Genomic DNA, 20459 nt, shown 5'->3' with positions numbered 1-20459 from the left:
AGGCAGTACCCGGTAGGTTAACCCAAGCACGGTGTCTTCTACGTCTGCAGTAACAGAATGCTCCGGTGCATGGAAAATCACCAGGCTGCAGGGAACCCATGCCTCTTGACCATTTTTACAGTAGTCCAGTGAATAAATCAGTGCCAATGCATTCACGCACAGGGGAAATACAACTGCCAAATGGACAGATACTCACACTGGTTCCCATTTCAGAAACTCTCTCTGGGCAATCAAAATGAGGAAGCAGGAAAGTAGAACGAAGAGAGTTGAGATAACTCTAAGGCCATGGCATCAAGCTGTAGTAGTTTTATGTGCTCACTTCCTCTAAAGAGAAGCAGTATGGTGGATGGAAATGGTGTGGTGGTGCATTGGCCGGAAATCCACCTCTGTCACTCACTACTTGTGTGATCTCGGGCTTGGGATTTCATCTCTTAAGCCTTAGTAAGTATGCTGATAATTTCATATTTGGTAGGGTTGTGTTGAGGATTAATGACGATGCAGGTAAAGCACTTCACACATAATATATGCTCCAGAAATGGCAGCCGTGCCAAGCAGATCAGTGCCTGTGTTAGGCCGAGGTACTTTCCCTCCTAGGCAGGGCTCAGGACAGCTTCATACTATCTTCCTCTCCTGGCTCCTGCTTTTCTCAAGGAATGCAGACATCCTTCCTGATATCCTTTGATATCTTTCAGTATGCATTGCTCTTCTTATCTTATTGTCAAAGGTTCTCAGATGGTTAATGGCTATTGTCCTAAATTATTTTAACTGTTTCTTTTTTTTTATTTTTAAAGATTTTTATTTATTGGAGGGAGAGAAGAGAGCACAAGCGGAGGGAAAGACAGGCAGACAGAGAGGAAGAAGCAGGCTCTCTGCTGAGCAGGGAGCCCTATGTGGGGCTGGAACCCAGGACCCTGGGATTATGACCTGAGCCCAAGGCAGGTGCTTAACCGAGTGAGCCACCCAGGCGCCCCTACTAATTTAATTCTCATAGGGCAAATTCTGGGAAAACCATACTGTATTGCTTGCCTAATGATATAAGAAATTGCCAGTTCCTTAAAGGGATGCCTTGGGAGATAAAAAGAGTAAGTCTGTGGATAGTTGTATTTTTAGTTTCCAATGGAACTGCTGTGGAGCTTCTTCAGAATTTTATATCGGCTACACCATTCTCGCAGGGGTGGTGATGATGGCAAATTCGCACACTGTTTTAAGAAGTAATACACAGAGATCCTCTGTATTCTTCTATCTCCCCAATGGTAACATCCTGTCCAAACATAGTACAATCAACAACCAAGATACTGACACTGGTTCAGTCCTTGACTTCGTCCAGATTTCACCAGTTTTATATGTATTCCTTGCTAGGTGTGTGCATTTAGTTTTACGCAGTTTTGTCACCTGTGTAGATTTGTATGATCACCACAACAGTCCGATAAAGAACATAGAGTTGTTCCTAAAAGGGAAACCAATATGACAGGAGTTACATGACCTCAAGAATTCCTTTTTTTGCTCTTTTATAACCACACCCACATTCCTCCTGCACACGCTCCTTTCTAAGTCCCTGGCAACCATGAATCCTGTCTCCAGTTCTATAAATTTTACCATTTCAAAATGTTATACAAATGGAATCGTATAGTATGCAACCTTCAGGATTGACTTTTTTCCACCCAACATAATTCCCTGGAGATTCATCTAAGATTTGTGTTTCTCAACAGTTTGGCACCTTTTATTGTCGGGTGGCATTCTGTGGTAAGCGTCTACAAATTCATTCATCTATTACAGGACATCTGGGTTGTTTCAAGTTTTTGGTTATTGCAAATAAAGAAACTATAGAAAATTAGCATATGGGAGTTGGTGTCAATGTAAGTTTTTATTTCTCTGGATTAAATGCCCACAACTGCCAAGTACTGGGTTGTAATAATTGCATGTTTAGGTTTTTTTTTTTTTTTAAGATCTTATTTATTTATTTGAGAGAAAAAAGTGTGCACATGCACCAGAGAGCATAGGGAGGAGGGGCAGAGGGAGAGGGAGAAGCAGACTCCCTGCTGAGTGGGGCTCAATCCCAGGACCCTGGGATCATGACCTGAGCTGAAGGCAGACGCTTAACCCACTGAGCCACCCAGGAACGTCTGCATGTTTAGTTTTAAAGAATCCATCAAACTTTTTCCAGAGTAGTTGTATCATTTTACATTCCTACTAGCAGTATACAAAGGCTCTAATTTCTCCACATTTTTACCAATATTTGTTATTTTCTGTTTGTTTACTAGTAGCCATTTGATTTGTATTTCCCTAATAATCAGTGAGGCTGAGTGTCTTTTCATGTGCTTATTGGCCATGTACATATCTTTGGTGAAATGTCTACTCATGTCTTTTGCATATTTTTAAATTGGGTTTTTCAGTTTTTCTACTGTTGAGTGGTAGGAGTTCTTTATATATTAATAAATATATTAGTTAATCCTTGGATATTAATCCCTTGTCAAGTATATGATTTACACATTTTTCTCCCATGATGTCAGTTGCCTTTTCACTCTGCTGACAGTGTCCTTCGATGCACCAAAGTTTTTAAGTTTGATGAAGTCCACTGTATTTTTTCATTTGTTGTCTGTGCTTTTGATATTCTATCCAAGAAATCATTGTCAAATCCAACATAATGAGGCTACCCCCCTGTTTTATTCAAGGTGCTTTATAGCCTTAGCTCTTCCTTTTTAGGTCTTTGATCCATTTTTGGTTAATTTTTGCATATGGTGCAAGGTAATGTAATTCATTTGCATATCCAGAACAATGTTTAAAAGACTATCTTTTCCCCCACTAAATAGTCTTGGCACTTAACACAGTCTTTTGCAGAGGAAAGTTTAAATTTTTTTTTCCAAATAAGCTCTATGCCCAGTATAGGTCTTGAACTCACAACTGGGAGATCAAGTCTCATGCTCTACTGACTATGCCAGCCAGGTGCCTCCCCACTAAAGTTTAATTTTGTTTAAGATCCAACTTACCAAGATTTTCTCTTATGAATTGTGCTTTTGATGTCAAGTCTAAGTCTAAGACAAGTATTATTTGCCTACCCCTTGATTTCAAAGATTTTCTATTTTTTCCTAAAAGATCTATAATTTTACGTTTAAATCTGTGATCTGCTTATGTCTTTTTTTTTTTTTTTAAGTAAGCTCTATGCCCAATGTGGGGCTTGAACTCCTGACCCCAAGATCAATAGTCACTACTAACTAATGCTCTACTAACTGAGCCAGCCAGGCACCCCTGGTTATGTGTATGTATATATGTAAGTATGTATGTATGTATCTATCCATCTATTTACTTGAGAGTGCGAGCTGGGGAGAGGGGAGAGGCGCAGGAGGAGAGGGAGAGAGAGACTCTTAAGCAGATGCGAGGCCTGATCTCATGACCCTGAGGTCATGACCTGAGCTGAAATCAAGAGTCCAACGCTTACCCATCTGAACCACACAGGCACCCCATGCTTATGTCTTTTTAAACTATAGATCTCTATTGTCTTACTGAAGTGGGCTAGACCCTAAACAGTTTGTGAATCACTTTGACATGGATCAGGAAATATGTGATGCTCCAGGTCAGTTTTCTGCTGTAGTAAAGGAAGATCCTGTAATGAAGAACATATACTTTGGTCATAGTACACGCCCTACCAGGCCGCGTTCTTTTGGCAACGGACAAGCATGAACTTAAGAACAGAACAGTGAAGTGTGTGTGTGCGCGCGCGTGAAGATGGGCAGGTCTCCCTTCCCTGTGTCACATCCCTATCCATCTTTAAGTTATTTGGTACTGTTTCTGGTGTTGCTAACCTATCAATGCCCCATCTGACATTTCTTTGTCCTGTTACTTCCTTCTCTCTCCCTGGTGGGACTGTATTAACTGCAGCAGAGGACTCTGTTATGTATACTTTTCTCTTTTCATCCAAAATAACCTATTTGTCCTTTAGCCCATACGCAGCTTATTATGTGACCAGAGAAACCTGCAGTGGAGAAACAACACCGACGCATTCTCTGCTCTCCCTGCTGGAGGAGGAGTCCGGAGGCAGCAGGAAGTAACATTGATTTGGTGAGGTTTCATAATCCTCTCTGAGCTGTTCTGGCTTGGTAAGTTTAGATATCTGACTGGAAGTACCTCTGCAAAGAATAAATGAATAGATGTATTGAATTAACTCTCTTCGCTTCCCAGTGTTATCTGAGAATGAAGAGTTGAAACGGAGATGGTTCTCTTTCTTCTATCTTCCCAGACCAGACACCATTAAAATAAACGGGTCCATCACTTCCAGTCACGTTAGAAAGTATCACCCAAACTTTATATTTCCTAGCAAGGACACATTCTACTCTTCCTGGAGCTATAGCAACATGGTACCTACCAGCTAAGACAGCACATTTTTCCTTGCCTTTTTAAGGAAAAGAAGGGGAGTGGGGAAGGAGTACTCCACACTCCTAAGATACTTTTATCTTTGCATTCTGAATTATTCTTTTTTTAATTCTGTGTAATATTTATTCCGTTGATACTAATCTTCCAATTATACCTTAAAGAAACTTAGGATTGTTCCCGTGTCCCAAATGGTAAATTAAATCTGAAACAATGGCACCCAAAGCGTTTCTGGCTGAGGAAACTGTCTGAGGTAAAGAGCCCAAATTGCACAAACCTTCTTGAAGGGGTTCTGGCATTTAGATTTGGTTTGGAAGGCTCTCCTCCAAATGGTATCATTTACCCAAATGAGTTGCAAAGCTGTTATCCAGATGGTCAAATCCTCCTAGAGAGCCAATACGAGCTCTCTGTACTCTCTGTACATGTCTATTTTGTGTCCTTTTCTTGCAATAAATATTCCCAAAGTTTGAGTTACCTTTACTTTCTTTCACCCCGTCTGTGGCACAAGTGAGACTGCGTCGTGGAGACTTGTTGGCACAGAGTCAAAGGCTGAAAATGCTGATCTGGCCCCTGCTCTCCTGAAGCTTCATTCTTCCTCAGAGAGAACCTGACCTGTAGCAAACATTTGTGGTGGCTCCTGCTGGTGACACTTATGCTCTTCTGTAAGTCTTCTAGCTGTTAAGCATCAAGAGAAGACCTGGCCATTTTAAAACTTACAATCTCATGGAAGCAAACAGAGTGTTAATTTTTTTTAAAGATTTTATTTATGAGGCGCCTGGATGGCTCAATGGGTTAAGCCTCTGCCTTCGGCTCAGGTCATGGTCTCAGGGTCCTGGGATCGAGCCCCGCATCGGGCTCTCTGCTCAGTGGGGACCCTGCTTCCCCCTCTCTCTCTGTCTGCCTCTGCCTACTTGTGATCTCTGTCTGTCAAATAAATAAATAAAATCTTTAATAAAAAAAGATTTTATGTATTTGTCAGAGAGAGAGAGAGAGAGAACACAAGCAGGGGTATGGCAGGCAGAAGGAGAAGCAGGCTCCCTGCTGAGCAAGGAGCCTGATGTGGGACTCGATTCCAGGACCCTGGAACCATGACCTGAGCCCAAGGCAGATGCTAACCATCTGAGCCACCCAGGTGCCCCAACAAAGTGTTAGTTTAAGCACACTTTACCCCAGCACCTAGGACTCCAACTACTTTAATGGACTCGAAAAAGGGGTCTTGATAAAATTGAGGTCATATAATTAATCATCAAATTTCCAAACAGATGGTTCTTGCAGTATAACCTCATGAAGCTTGGGAAGTCAAGAATATAGCATACTGTTCCCAGTGATGATCCCTGAAGACACACCTATTCTAGCAGCAATGGTAAAGCTCCGCCAACCTACAAACGGAAAAATAAAGCCCACTGTGTCATCATCGTTTACAGATTTTACAACTTTACTGGTGAGAAACTGCTTACAGTAAAATGTCCTCAAAGTTAAGATAATACTTTGGGGGCTGGAAAGGATGTGCCTGTTATGAATTAGAAGAATTTCTCACAACCTAGGGTCACGGTGAGGAGGCAGCTCCAGCTCAAGGACTCTGGAGCCAGACGACCATGACTTTGAATTTCAGCTCTGCCACTACTGGTTGTGTGAGCTTGCTGTTGAGCTCTCTCTGTGCCTCAGTTTCTTCATCAGTCAAGTGGGAATAATAATGGTACCTACTCAGAGGGTTTTTATGATGGCTGGAAATACACTGGAAGCACTAGCATTTGATGGCTTTTCAGTGTTAACTATATTCCACTGCAAGTGATGTTTGGAGTCGTCAGTTATCTGTTTTTTTTATTTTATAATTTCTCAGGAATGAGCTCCCTGCCAAAGCAATTTTTTTCCTGCTCTCAGGGCCAGCTGGAATGGAACAGGAAAGATTAGCAAGTCACCCACTAAAAACTGGGATTGTCACAGTGTCTGTGAGCTCCTTGATTTTTTTTTTTTAATGTTCTGGGAATCTTAAGCTATTTTCTGGTTCGTGTCATGGGCCAGTGTGGAAGGCTTGTGTTATTTTGTAATTCATTTACAATAATAAGGGGTAATAACAAGGACTACTTGTTTTGTTTTGCTAAAATGTTTACAGGCTCTCAGATATAAAACTGCAGTACAACCAGCTCATTATGCTGACAGTAAAAATTTTGCTTTCACTGAATCCTAAGTTCGGGAAAGCATAATTTGAGTGACCTGGTGTCATCCTAAAATATACTTTTTTTAAAACTTTATTTATTTGACACAGAGAGAGAGATCACAAGTAGGTAGAGAGGCAGGCAGAGAGAGAGGGCAAAGCAGGCTCCCCACTGAGCAGAGAGCCCGATGTGGGGCTCAATCCCAGGACCCTGAGATCATGACCTGAGCAGAAGGCAGAGGCTTAACCCACTGAGCTACCCAGGTGCCCTATATGACTTTCTTTAATTGGATGTGAGCAATTTTGTTCAATCAATGAGGTCAATTTTGCCACCAAATAATTTTTATGAGCACTGGCAAAAGATATATTAATTAGTAAAAGATTTCCATAAAATATTACCATCTCCAAAAGAACATGATGATTTCTAAGTAGAACCATGGTGACTGGTTTATCCCTAGTGCTCTCTCAATTTCTAGAAGCAGTTACCATCATTCCATTGACAGATCACTGTAGGGATCCTCTCATGCAAGTGGCCCAACGAACTCTTTCTCTCAGAAAGAGATGGTAGACACTGTCCCCACACCATTCATGGAATAATCCCAGAAAGAGGCCCCTCCTACCAGGTTTTCAATTTGATATCTTCTTAGAATTTCTAAGCCAAGATCCTCCCCAGAGTCCATTTATATCTTTTTTCCCCCAAAAGATGATTTTTTTAAATTGATAGATAGCTTGAAAGGGAACACAAGCAGGGGGAGTGGGAGAGGGAGAAGCAGGCTTCCCACCGAGCAGGGAGCCTGATGGCGGGGCTTGATCCCAGAACCCTGGGATCATGACCCAAGCTGAAGGCAGATGGTTAACAACTGAGCCAACCAGGCGTCATTTATATCTTTATATCCATTTATATCTTTAACAATATTTTAAAATGTTTCTCATGTGGCAGATTTATTGCCAACCTACCAGTCATTTCCCTTCTTTTTCTTAGCTGACAGTATCTAGCTTTATTTAGGACTGCAATGGCTCCAGCCCTAACTGGTCTAAGTCATTACTGGTCTAAGCCAATCATAGCTATCCTGTTCCAGCAATGAGTATCTTTCCAGACCCCTTGAACATGGCCAGTGAGAGTCAAGGGGAGGTCTACTTGCTGAAGAGCAAATGAGAAGGGCTTGCATCCCTCGTAATGGGAAGCTTCTTCCACTCTTCTCCTTTCCCACTTGGGATGCTGTTGTGAAAACTTGATACCTAGTGCCATGTTGGTTGTCATGGAATCATGAGACAACAAACAGGAGGATCCAAAGACAACAGACCGAGGGCGGCAGAGCAGAAGACGGAAAGAACAGACTCCTTGATAACGTCACTGAGACACTGCACCAAACTCCCGGCAAACCAGCCACCCAAATTTTTGTGATGTGAATCAGGGAAGCCTTTATTGCACTGTTGCTGTAGCTTGGTAAAACACCAGAATCCATTCTTCCTTCTTCCATTAAAACCGGGCAAGTGGTGCCCAACTACAGCCTCATTAGCAGCCTCCCTTTCAAGTAAGCATGACCCTATTTGTAACTTTTCTCCAGTGGAATGGGAGTGTTCATATGATAACAGTATAGCATCCTATGGTAATAGCATTGTATCATATAGGAAAAGGTCTCTATTTCCTAGAGACACATACCGAAGCATTTAGGGATCAATCATCATAATGTCTAAAATTGACAAACACTTCACCAATGGGGTGATGACAAAGTTTGGGAAGGGGCGCCTGGCTGGCTCTGTCAGTGGAGCATGTGACTCTTGATCACAGCGTTGTGGGTTCAAGGCCCATGATGGGTAGAGAGATTACTTAAAAATAAAATCTTAAAAAAAGGAAAAGAAAAAGACACCCATCGGGATGTCTATTATCAACCCCCCCCCCCCCAAATCCTGGAAAATAGCAAGTGTTGGCAGAGACATAGAGAAATTGGAACCCTTGTGACCACTGCTGGGAAGAGAAAACAGTGCAGCTGCTGTGAGAAACAGCGTGAAGGGTCCTGAAAACATTAAACCAGGTATTAACATACGATCCAGGACTTCCGTTTGACCGAAGGCAGAGACTTGAGGAGATATTTGCATATCTGTGTTCCCAGCAGCATTTTTCACAAGAGCCAAAAGAAGGAAGCAGCCTAAATGCCCATCGATGGGGAAAGGGATAAACAAAACGTGGGATATGTACATCTAACGGAATATTACTCAGCCTTAAAGAAGATGGAAATTCTGACCCGGGCTACAACATGTATGACCCTTGAGGACATCACAGTAAATGAAACAAGCCAGTGATGGCAGGACGTATGTGTATGATTACAGTTTAAGGGTAGTTCTAGGGTGGTCAGATTCACAGAGACAGGAAGTAGAATGGCTTGCCAGGGACTGAGGAGAAAGGGGGAATGGGGAGTTCATGTTTAATGGGAACAGAGTTCTGGAGATGGACGGTGGTGAGGGTTGCACAACAGTGGGAATGTACTTAGTGCCACTGAATCACATAATTACATTGGTTAAAATGGTAACTTCAGTGTTATGATATTTCACCATGGTTAAATAGACACAGGGAAAATGTCTTTAAAAATCTGGTCTGCGTCAACAAAGTTTCTTGATTCTTTAAAGAAAAGAAAGAAAATAAAACTGTCCCCTGATACGTCTGACTTGGAAAGCAGATCACATTCCGACTGCACTTCTAACTTTATGAGAAACTACTGGAAAGAGCCTGCGTATTAGTGCAAATTAGCTGTTCTTGTTCTTAGTATGAATGATAGGAAAGAGACAAGCCTAGGGCGCGATAGACGGCACTACAAAGAGACACGCAAAAGACGGGGAAGAGTTTAGAAATTTGGGGCCCTGAAGGGTTGGAAAGGCCCGTGGCCGCTACACCTCATACAGCAGGAGATGAGAGATCAGAGAAAAGCGTGTTCCCCTCCTTCCAAAGTCGTCTGTTTCTGAGGCCCCGCTATGGCTGCCGTTGGGTTGAGAGAGGCAAGCGTGGAAGCAGAGAGATAGAGCAGGCTTGAGAGCCACGACCTGGAACGAACTTGGGGAGAGATTGCTGGTATGTGAACTGCCTGGAAATTAGCCGACCAGGAGCCAGGGGAGTTTCCGAGGGAATTGTGGCTTTCGTGAAGGTACTGCAGCCACTGAAACCTCGTGACGGCGGTGCTCTCAGACCTCCAGATTTGCACCGGCAGGCCGCGCGCTGCGAAAGCTGGGCGGCCACCGAGGGGGGCAGATCCCACCACCCGCTTCAGGTTCCGCTAAAGAGGATAGGGCAACGCCCGTCCAAGGGCAGGGCTGAGGGACACAGAGAGCCCTGAATGAGGAGAGTCCTCTTGAAAAGGCAGAATCAGGGTCCCATGGGGGAACCTTCTCTGGCAGGGTAGGGAGCCCTCCCGTTGCCCACTCTGGAATTCCAGCCGGGGGCTGCTGTGTGCATTTCTTTCTCCTTAATTGTGGTTTCTACCCCTGCTCTACCACTGCGCACGGAGTATGAGTGTAGAGGGGAGGTCACGTGCCTTCCGGTTCACAGGTGGTCAGACCATTAGAAACCACATCCAAGCCTGGTGGAAGGGCTGTGCATTACCCAGAGACCGAGAACTCGCAGGGGGTGCATTAATGGTCGCATTTCGCTTGTCTCGCTTGGGATGAAGAGAGAGAGTTCCACAAGTTGGAAACAGGGTGTTCAGTGAAACCTGGTGGCCGGAGGGACCAACTGTGCCCGGGCTGTTAGCTGTCCATGTCTATGAAGGCTCATCCTCAGGGTGCCTGGGTGGTCAGTAGGTTGAGCAACTGCCTTTAGCTCGGGTTGTGGTCCCAGGGTCCTGGGATCGAGTCCCAGGTCTGGCTCCCCGCTCAGTGAGGAGGAGCCTGCTTCTCCCTCTCCTCCCTGCTTGTGCTCTCTCCCTCACTGTCTCTCTCAAATGAATAAATTAAAAAAAAAAAAAAAGACAACCCATTCTTGGGCCTTTCTTCCATGTTCCAAGAATGGCTAGCTAGGCCTTTGCCAGCCCAAACCCCTCCGGGCTGTGAAGTCACCATGGAACTGCCGTGGGGCCTTCCTGGCCCGGCGCACACAGCTCTCAAACACTCTTCCCACGAGCGGAGATGGCAACGAGCAGAAGGAAGCAGCTGTGCTGAGCGTGGCCTGGTTCTTGTGAACCTCTCCTCCGCCGATGACGGGGGCCTGTCACCCTGGACTCTAACACAACCAAAAACACCTTCGTTTTTAAGCCCCATTATTGTCGGGTTTCCTGTTGCAACAGCTGAGTCTTTTCTTCTAGCTGACACTCACACTCTAACTGCGCTCCCGTGCTCTGTTTGCAGGCCAGGCGGCTCGTCCAATGCCTCACACCCTTCGACACAGAAATGACAAAGTCACTCTGTCTATGAGCTCCATTCTTAGGCAACAGTAATTTCACAGATTTCTGCTCTGCCGGATCAGATGTTCCAAGCAAGTAGGTGGTTTCTTTAAGGACGTGGAAGAATCAAGGCCAGGGAATGGCTTCCTTCCTTAGCAGCGACTAACCTTTCCACACATAACTTTTACAAAGGTTTTATAAATACACACCCACAGCTTCCCCGTAAAGAGCTAGCTGCGTTTTCTAGATCGGGAATCAGATGATGACTCATGGTATCCTGGGAGGTCTAAAAAAAGGGTAGGAAACATTATTAATTTTATTTGATAGATGACAATGAGGTATTTACTCTCGACATGCCTGATTCAGCAGCTCTGAAGAACCTTTTCTAGAACCTCCACCATATGTAGTTTCTTCATATGCCTTCCCATCCCTAAGGCAAAACACAAACACAACTTGGTAGAGCCGTCTGACCACAGCTAATTGAAAATGAAACCCTCGTGCCTGGAAGTCGCTAGCCCGCAGCTTCGAAGAGCATCAGGGCAACCTCTTCTGACCCAGAGTCCCAGCTCCACGTGCCAAGACAAACAGCGCCTCGGCAGGATGCTGCCTGCCACCTGCTGTGCTCGGACAGCACCTCTCAGGCCTGGGTCCGGGAAGAGAAACAACCAAACACGAAACAAACCAGAGCAAACAAGAAATCCCCACGGGACAGAGAAGTCCACAAAGCTCAAGAAATGGGGATGCTGAGCAGGAAACTCAGGCAGAACCTTACCTGGCCAGGGGGAGAACACAGGCTGAGAAATGCTAGTCTGCTGCACCTGGCCGTCAAAGCCCAAACCCGGAACTTGGATGTCCTGGGCCAGCAGACGGGCAGCTGCGCGGTGGATGCCTTATACCAAAGGTGATGGCCCTACTGAGAATTCATCCCATCTCCACAGCCAGGACCGTGAACACGTGTCCTGGATCCCGATTCTCTGGTCTCAAGTCCAGGCTCTGCCACTGAGTGGCGGGGGGGGGATGTGCAAATCGCTTAACCTCCCTAAACCTCAGTTTTCTCATCTATAGAATGGGATCATAATAGTACCAGTCTCCTCGGGCTGCCACAAGGATTAAGGGAGTTCATACATGTAAGGCTCTTCGGTAAGCATATGGCAAGCACTCAGTAATGAGAAGTCTATTATTGTAAGTAGCTGTCCTAATCTCACTGATGCCCGACCCATTTGTGATCCAAGAGAAACAAGAAGAACTACAGATTTACTCCAGTTTAACAGTAACAACTTGGGAATTCGGTGAGAAACTGGAAAGAGAATCTAGGCTAGGCTTTAATGTTCTGTTGGTGAAGCAGGGTATGACCTTGTACAAAAATCCTCCCAGCTGTCTCTTAGAAATCACACTGGTGACTTTTCTTTGGAAAGACAAAAACCACATGGAAGAGGTGGGAGCAGAGGTTTCTTTGAGGGGTTTAGACCAGTGCTGAAGGTCGTACATCACCCTGCGTCCTTTCCACGGCCAGAAGAACGAATCAACAACTCAGAACCCCAACTCCCCCATACACTCAGAACCCCTGCATCCTCACAGCGAGAACCACGGAATCCAGGGCCTCAGAAGACGTGCTTAACTGCCTCATGCTCGTTCTTCCACAGCCAGGCTGCCCGCCACACACCTTGTACAAGGTGATCTAATAAGTTTCTCATTTTGTACAGTTCCTGTCCAGAAAGCCCCTGCAGCAGACCTCATAAATTATCAACCTTCTCTGTCTTCCTCAACCCCTCAACCCAACAACGACTTGTAAGCATGCCGCTGGGAGGAATGGCATGTTTCTATTTTTTTAATTTAATTTTTAAATTTAATTTTTTAGGAATTTATTTGAGAGAGCGCAAGAGAGAGAGAGAAAGAGAGAGCGAGCATGAGCAGGGGGGAGGGGCAGAGGGAGAAGCCGACTCCCTCAAGAGCAGGGAGCCCCAATGCAGGACTCGATCCCAGGACCCTGGGATCATGACCTGAGCTGAAGGCAGATGCTTAACCGACTGAGCCACTCAGGCGCCCCAGGACTGGCATGTTTCTCAGCTCTCCATAACAAAGGCTGGCATGCCTCTCAGTGGCCCTCGGGTGTCCCATCACCAGACCAAGGAAACTGTGGCCTTGAACTCGAGTCACCTGTTCAGGATACCGTTCTCCCACTGTCCCTTTCACTGCTCAAACGCCAGCTCTACCTCCCCATGAAGGCTGAAGCCCTCCCACTCTCCCGCCAGAGTTGTTCCCCAGAATGGAGGGGACAAGAGTGGGGGTGGGACAACCACCCCTGTGACACACATGCAGTCTCTCCCAAGTTCCTCCTTCTTCCCTTCATCCGACCTGGAGCAACCGTCTCTCTCCGCTGTGGCCTGGTGGCCTGGCTGTGGAACAGTGAACACCCGTCCACCTCTCAGGACAGGCCCCCTGCGTATGCTCCTTTTCCCTACCAGCTCTGGTACCTATAATGCCCTTGTACCAGCCCTACTGTCCTTTGTCCCCTTGTAAAGGACGCACTGGGAAAGCCGTTTTCTTTGAGAGAGAGCTCATCAGGAAATAGCCTGTTCTCTTTCTGTAGAGAACGAGTTTATAGCGTGGTGTTCACATTCTCAGATCCGCTGTACTCCGCTTAACATGGTGAAGTGTCCTTGCTTGTGTGAATTAAGGGCGGATCCGCTGACTGAGGGTGTTGAGCCATTAGAATTCCTAGTGTGTCTGAGTAGCGCCGGACTGGGGGTGCTTTGATTCCAAACTAGTTTTGTTTGACAGAAATATCCTCTCGCAAATCCCTATCTACCAAGTCATCTATAAGCCTATAATATGGTTTTCTTTTCTAAGATTTTATTTATTCATTTATTTATTTTAGCGACTCAGGGCTCAATTCCAGGACCCTAAGATCATGACCTAAGCCGAAGCTGACGCTTAACCGACTGAGCCACCTGGGGGGCCGCTATAATATGGTTTTCTGAATGGAGTTACTGACAAGAGAGGAATTGCCTAAGCAAATAATTAACGTTACTTTAATTCCGCTGTGAATGCATTTCTGTTCTGGTTGTCATTGTGAGCTGGCCTCCAAGGACTGGACTTCCTGGGTAGTGAAGGAAGAAACGTGAAAAGCTGCGAGCCAGGCGTGGGTCGTGGGCACTCCAGGGCCCCATCGCCCTCCCGCACCTGCTCTGCGCTCTTCCTACACACGCCGAGGCCCGGGCATGTCTCCCACATCGTGTCGCCCTCAGACCACCTGCACTTGGGGATTGCACGCATGTGGAATTAAGAGTTGGGAAATGGGAAGCGTAAGCCCCCAGCAATGCCATGTGGAAAAAGTGAGCTGCTGACAGTCCATCCCCCAGGCCTCCCCCGGTCACGCACGTGTGAAATCTTGTACTTACTGAACTTGGGGCCTCTTTAGGCGTCAGTGGACGCAGATGTCCTTTCGATCTCGGTCCCATAAGCCTGCAGTCTCTACTTCTCCATTAACTGCCACTCCATCCTTCCTGTTTCTCAGACCAGAAGCCTCAGGGTCACCTTACACACTTCAGTTTCTCAAACACCCACATTCAACGTGCCAGCAAGACCTGATCTAGAAACGATCCAGATCCTGGCTCTGTCCCACCACAGCGGCCAGGGGTATCTTTCTTTCTTTTTTTTTTTTAAAGATTTTATTTATTTGACAGAGAGAGATCACAAGTGGGCAGAGAGGCAGGCAGAGAGAGAGGAGGAAGCAGGCTCCCTGCAGAGCAGAGAGCCCGATGCGGGACTCGATCCCAGGACCCTGAGATCATGACCTGAGCTAAAGGCAGAGGCTTAACCACTGAGCCACCCAGGTGCCCCAGGGGTATCTTTCTGAAACACAGATCAGATCATGGACTTCTTCAGCTCAACACCTGCCACGGGTAAACATCCTGGCCCCCACCTCCGAGGGCCCTCCGCTCTGACCTGGCCCACTACCTCCCCACCGGGCTCCTGCCACTCTGGCCTCCACGTGGTCCTCAGATATCCCCAATGCCTCTCTGAGCTGCCCCCCAAAATGCACGTGACTCCCCTCACCCCCACAAATCTTCACCAAGATGGTACCTTCTGGGGAGGGCTTCCCTGAAAGCCGACTTTAAATCACCTTTACCCCTCACCTCCTGAACCCCCTGCTCCGGTCTGCTTCCTTATTCTCCATGGCACCTCCTACCGTATTTTATCAATTTATTCTATAATCAGACCCTCTTTCACTAAATGTAAGCTCTATGAGAGAAGACGTTTCATCTTCCGTTTCCTGCTTCATCCCCAGTGTGTAGAACAAGGCCTGGCCCATAGTCAGGTGTCAGTGAATGTCTGGTCAAGAGTGAATGAAAGACGCTGTGCTTGGAAATGGGAAATACAAGACTTGAAAGAGTAAAACGAAAGCAGGGACTTTGGCTCAAGGGAACATAAATGGGGACACAAATAATTACGGTATAAGGAGCAACCTGATTACTGCTGTGTCTACACTGAAAACAAAGATCTATGTCTATACTACAGCAGAGTGATTAATTGACTATGGAGGTTAGGACAGGGTCTGTGGAGAGGGTGGTGTTGGAGCTGCGCCTTGGATGATGAGTAGAATCCCAACATACTGAGAGGGAACAGCAGCTATTAGCAGAGAAACTGCCGGAAAAGGGAGTACAAAGTATTTGTGGGGAAGAGCTGGTGGGGCAGCGTGGCTGATGGGAGGGGCGACTGGTTGAGGAGACGTGAGGTGGGAGGCAAGGCCGGGGAGGGGTCTGCAGCCAGGCTGTATGGAGCCCACCACCCTTGCTTGGGAAGGGGGTTGAAAGGAAATACATTCTTGGGTAAAGGGGTGGGCATCCCTTTATAGAGCAATAAGGGGAAGACAGTGCTTTGGGAGGATTAAATTCACTATATGTTTATGGAATTCTCCAGAAACAGAAAGACGTGGGAAATTGAGAGAGGGGCGGCGGCCACATGAAGGACTGCCACGTTCTAGTCACACTTCTTGGGAGTTCTCCGGGTGGGAATAGTGAGCTAGCCAGGGTGTGTCCTGTCCTTGTTCCCTCACCAAAATCCACAACTGCCCCCAGTGAGACAATGTGGAGAGACCGTGAGGGCGGCCATGATGGGAGGAAGCTCCAACAAACACGACAGAACGTATTCTGGCAATCAGTTAGAGGTCACGAGCACTCACGAGTTTACTTCCAGATGAGTACTAAATGATAAATTTACAAAGATAAAGAGGTGCTTTACATTGATTTTGGGGACAAAGAAATTTTGGCATCTTAACGCACAGAATCAAAATGGGCACTGTCTCCACAGGCCATCCGGATAGCCGACTGTGCGGTCACGAAGCATTCTAGATGATGTCAAGAGAATGAGAGGGAAAGTGTGTTGGGTCAAAATGACCTGCTTTATTGAAACACAATAACTAAACCATGACTGACTCTAATTCAAAATTAGATGACACAAGCTATGATTTTCTCAGAAGAACCATTTTATTCTTTGATTTTCTTTTTGGGGGACAACAAGGAAAATTTTAAAAAAAGGTTTTTTCTTTCCCCAAGGCATTCATTGTACATTTAGGTGGCACTAGCACTTCATTTCGAGAGAGAAGTGTGTCCTGGGAGCCCAGAATTTCATCCTCCAAATGTGAATGAATAGCCCATTTCTTTTAAATTGCAAACAAGTTACTTGCAGCTTTCTCTAGTTTCTTGAGAAAAATATCCAAGTAATTGTCATCTTTATTATGTCTTTCTTTCTTATTTATATGCCATCAAAACAAATAAGATTGTATTTACATTCATTCAGCAAGTATTTACCAAGTGCCTCCCTGCCTCAGCTACTGCGTTGGGGAGCCAGTGGTTTAGGTTCAATGAGGAAGGCAAGGATTTCCCCCCCCCCCCCCCCACCCCCACCCCGCCCCGGCCCCCGCAGCCCCCATCTCGAAAGGCATCTCGAAGACCGACACAATGAAATAATTACAAATGCAAATGTAACAGTTTTTGCAGTACCAGCAAGCTCTACCCAGCCCAGAATAAGGCCTGTTTAATCCCAGCAGAGGGAGCTGGGAAGAGATTAAAGGAGAAGGTGACATTTAAAACAGTCTTGACAGAATTCACCAGCAAACAATGCTTCAAAGGGCATTCTGGGCAGAGGGAGAGCTTGAACAAAGCCTCAGATGCGGTCTTGAACCTGTTTTACCCAGGAAGCGATTTCAGTGCGGCTGCAGTACAGAAATATTCGGGGGGAGTGAGAGGTCTGCTATGTTCCTGGAGAGAGAGACCCGCATCCTGGACCAAAGCAGAAGCTGTTGAGAGATCATGAAAGAGACAAATTCAAGAAATACTTCGGGGGTCTGGAGGCAAAAGCAGAAAGAACGCTTGATGCATTTCATTCCTAGAAACATATCCGAGGTGGGACCTGCAGGACGCATCTTTCAATGAATAGAAATCCTTTAATTCATTTCCAACGAGGGAATTTTTTATTTGGAGTAATGTCAGTTTGGGCTCAATAAAGGAGAAAAAGTCACTGTGTTGATACGATTCATAGATTTTGTTCTAAAAGAGAGGGATGTAATTGAAAGTACATTCTGGGGATCCAATCAATACTGGACTTGGGTAATAAAACCAGAACGGGCTATAATTTCCAAATTATACTTCAGTGATCTTTCTCCAGTTATAATGGCCAGAAACCAGAAAACCTAATTAAGATGGGGGAGAGAAAATGAGACTGCAGATTTACAGGAGATGAAGATTTATGGAAACTCAATGATAATCAGGATAAACTAAGAGGTTAGAATAGCTCCTTAATTAAAGGACAATATTCCATTCTCTGTTTTTAATTGTTCAACAAAGATAAAGAGACACCCAGTTCTCTCTCTCTCGGGCAGATAGATAAATGCTTACTGGCTCCTGTTTATGGTTATAAAATGACACCCATGGCTGCAGTGGACATCAGTCTGCTTTTCTGTGGCCTCGCAAAACAAGTCCCTAACCTCTGCTATGGGGAGGCCATCAATCCCTTCAACCTCATCTCATTCCTTCCTGCGAAGATCATAGCTGCCTACATCACCAACCGGCAGGATGCCTCCTGCCTGTGTCTCCAGCCGTCACACCCTGGGTTCTAAAACCATCCTTGCCCCAGTCTGGTAGGACAGGGGATGCAGAAAAGCCACAAAGCCCATTTCGTAGACAAAGGAAAAGAGAAGTTTTACAGCCAAGTGCAGGAATGCATTTTGGGGCTGGGGCTGGGGCTGAGAAGACGAGTGCAACTAAGGTTATACTACAACTAGTCATATTACAAATATATTACAATAACTAATTACATTACTAATAATTAAAGCAAATTTCTTCCAACAGTCCACGCTGGCCCATCTGCTACACTGGCCTGTCACTTTGAGTGGACAAAGGTATTACGGAGACTCTGGAAATCAACTGGCCTGGGAAGTATTTCCTAGGTCAATGATAAAATAATAGCAACCACAACGATGATGACAGGATATTGGCCGCAGTTAATATACGATGCCTCTAATATTCTGCTGAGCACTTTCTATGAATTCGCAAGTCCTCGTGAGAACTCCGTGAGGGACACACCGTTCCTACTGCCAATTCACAAATGAGAACACAACGGCTGACAAAGGTTTAACATCTTGCTCAAGGTCACACAGCTAGAAGTGGCTGAGTCCCAGCTCTTGGCCACTATGGTTCTACTAAACTCTATTATTCTTTATTACACTCACCACTTACTAAAAAAACTCAATGAACTGTAATGCATGATGTTCTAATTAATTAAATTTAGATGGCTTTGCTCTGAAATTTACTGATAATCTTGCTTAGGTCTATCTCACCTCAGGAAAGACAATATACTCACATAATTGTGCCTCTGACTGGCAACTGAGAGTCTTCTGTTGCACATCATGACTTGTCTCCTGTGGGATGTCTTAGCCTTCCCCCAGGGAATTCTTTTTTTTTTTTTTTTAAAGATTTTATTCATTTGTTTGAGAGAGAGAGAACACAGAGGAAGAGTGAGGGAGAAGCAGACTCCCCACTGAACAGAGAACCCGATGCGGGACTTGATCCCAGGACCTGAGATCATGACCTGAGCTGAAAGCAGACACTTAACGACCCAGCTACCCAGGAACCCCCGGCCAGGGAATTCTTAACCCATCTTTCTGGAACCACTTCCACTGCCATCCAATCTACGAACGGATTTTCCCTCACCACCACCGCACAGTGGTTTTTGGGGGGATAAAATATTGCCCATATTTCAGATTTTTCAGTTCACAGAGTAAACCTCAGGAATTTCCGAATCAGACACACAGATATTGTGTTGACTTTGTTAAGTTCTCCAGAATTTCCTTCCCCATAGGTTTCTGGTTAAGAGAGGGCCACAGGAGATTTGCTCACATGAGATCTGGAGGTGAAAGTGAAGAGGAGCCATTTAAGGAAAAAACAGAACCGGGCTTTATCTTGGAACGATTTTAGATGCGCAGAGCCTCTCTGCCTTTATGTCGGAAGGTTGGGGCGGGTTCTCCTGTGGCTCCCACACAGGGTTGTCTGTCTGCCGACGCCTTCCTTGCTGCAGGGCCGCCGTGGGTCTGCTGCGGCTCCCCTCTGTCCAGACCCCCCTTCAGCTTCTCCAGCTCCTGGGTCAGGAGTGTGTTTGCTCCATGACAGAGGCACCGGCTTCTCCGGTGGGACACCTGCTTCACCAAGGTTGACGGCAGGAGAACAGACTCGGTCCCCGTCTGTCCTCGTGGGTTCCAGTTCATGCTCACGAGTTCCACCGTGTGCTCATGGGACTCAGTCTTCCTTCACATTCCCCCACGTCCCCGCTCATGCATCTGTACTGCCCAGTGTCTGCCCAGTGGACTTCATGCTCCCGCACGGAAGGGGAGACAACAGCTCTGCACAGTTTAACCAGTTCTGCAGTCATGTTCAACTCAAATCCCTGGGGCACCTGGGTGGCTCCGTGGGTTAAGTTTCTGCCTTCAGTTCAGGTCATGATCCCAGAGTCCTGGGATCAAGTCCTGCACTGGGCTCCTTGCTCAGCGGGGAGCCTGTTGCTCCCCCTGCTTGTGCTCTCTCTCTTTCTGACTAATAGATACTTTAAAAAAAAATTTAAATCCCTATAATCAATCATATATATATATATATATATAGATATATATATAAATATATAAATATATATAAAATCTCCAATTGTGGTTTTGCTTCTTTGAGCCGTATCTGATAGTTATGAAGGGGTTGAAACCTTGAATCAAGAGAAAACAATCATTTTGGATGGCAAGATCTCATGCAGATGATTTATTTACACCCAGAAGCCAAGATCCAGGAAGGAAAAGACAGAGAGTGAAAAGGGGTCATGGAAGCAGAAGAAATGAAAGTATTTTGTGATACTATGACACAGTTCTCCTTCCTGCCAGGCACCAGGGCAGGTGATGGAAAATATAAAGAGCAACAATAACCCTAGACCTTATAACCCTAGACCTTATATCCCTACACCTTATAACTCTAGACCTTATAACCCTAGACCTTATAACCCTAGACCTTATAACCCTAGACCTTATAACCCTA

General features: G+C 45.7%; 1 protein-coding gene across 5 annotated transcripts in view; it reads right to left on the bottom strand.

The window, feature by feature from the left end:
• LOC111149132 (transmembrane protein 150C) overlaps window positions 1–20459 on the bottom strand; it is a 79080-nt gene that overhangs the window by 16955 nt on the left and 41666 nt on the right. The window contains exon 1 of one of the 5 annotated variants that reach the window (XM_022506071.1): window positions 4841–5064. The exons of 2 other annotated variants lie outside the window; for them this stretch is intronic. The gene's annotated coding sequence lies outside the window, so the exon portion shown is untranslated. Of the gene's footprint in view, window positions 1–1300; window positions 1347–4840; window positions 5065–20459 lie in introns of those variants that run through there. 2 more of the 5 variants (XM_022506068.1, XM_022506072.1) reach the window with 2 other exon arrangements.

This window comes from Enhydra lutris, unplaced genomic scaffold (genome assembly GCF_002288905.1).
Source record: "Enhydra lutris kenyoni isolate GAN:26980312 unplaced genomic scaffold, ASM228890v2 scaffoldscaffold21, whole genome shotgun sequence".
NCBI lineage: Eukaryota > Metazoa > Chordata > Mammalia > Carnivora > Mustelidae > Enhydra > Enhydra lutris.
This window is presented reverse-complemented; position numbering and strand designations above follow the sequence as displayed.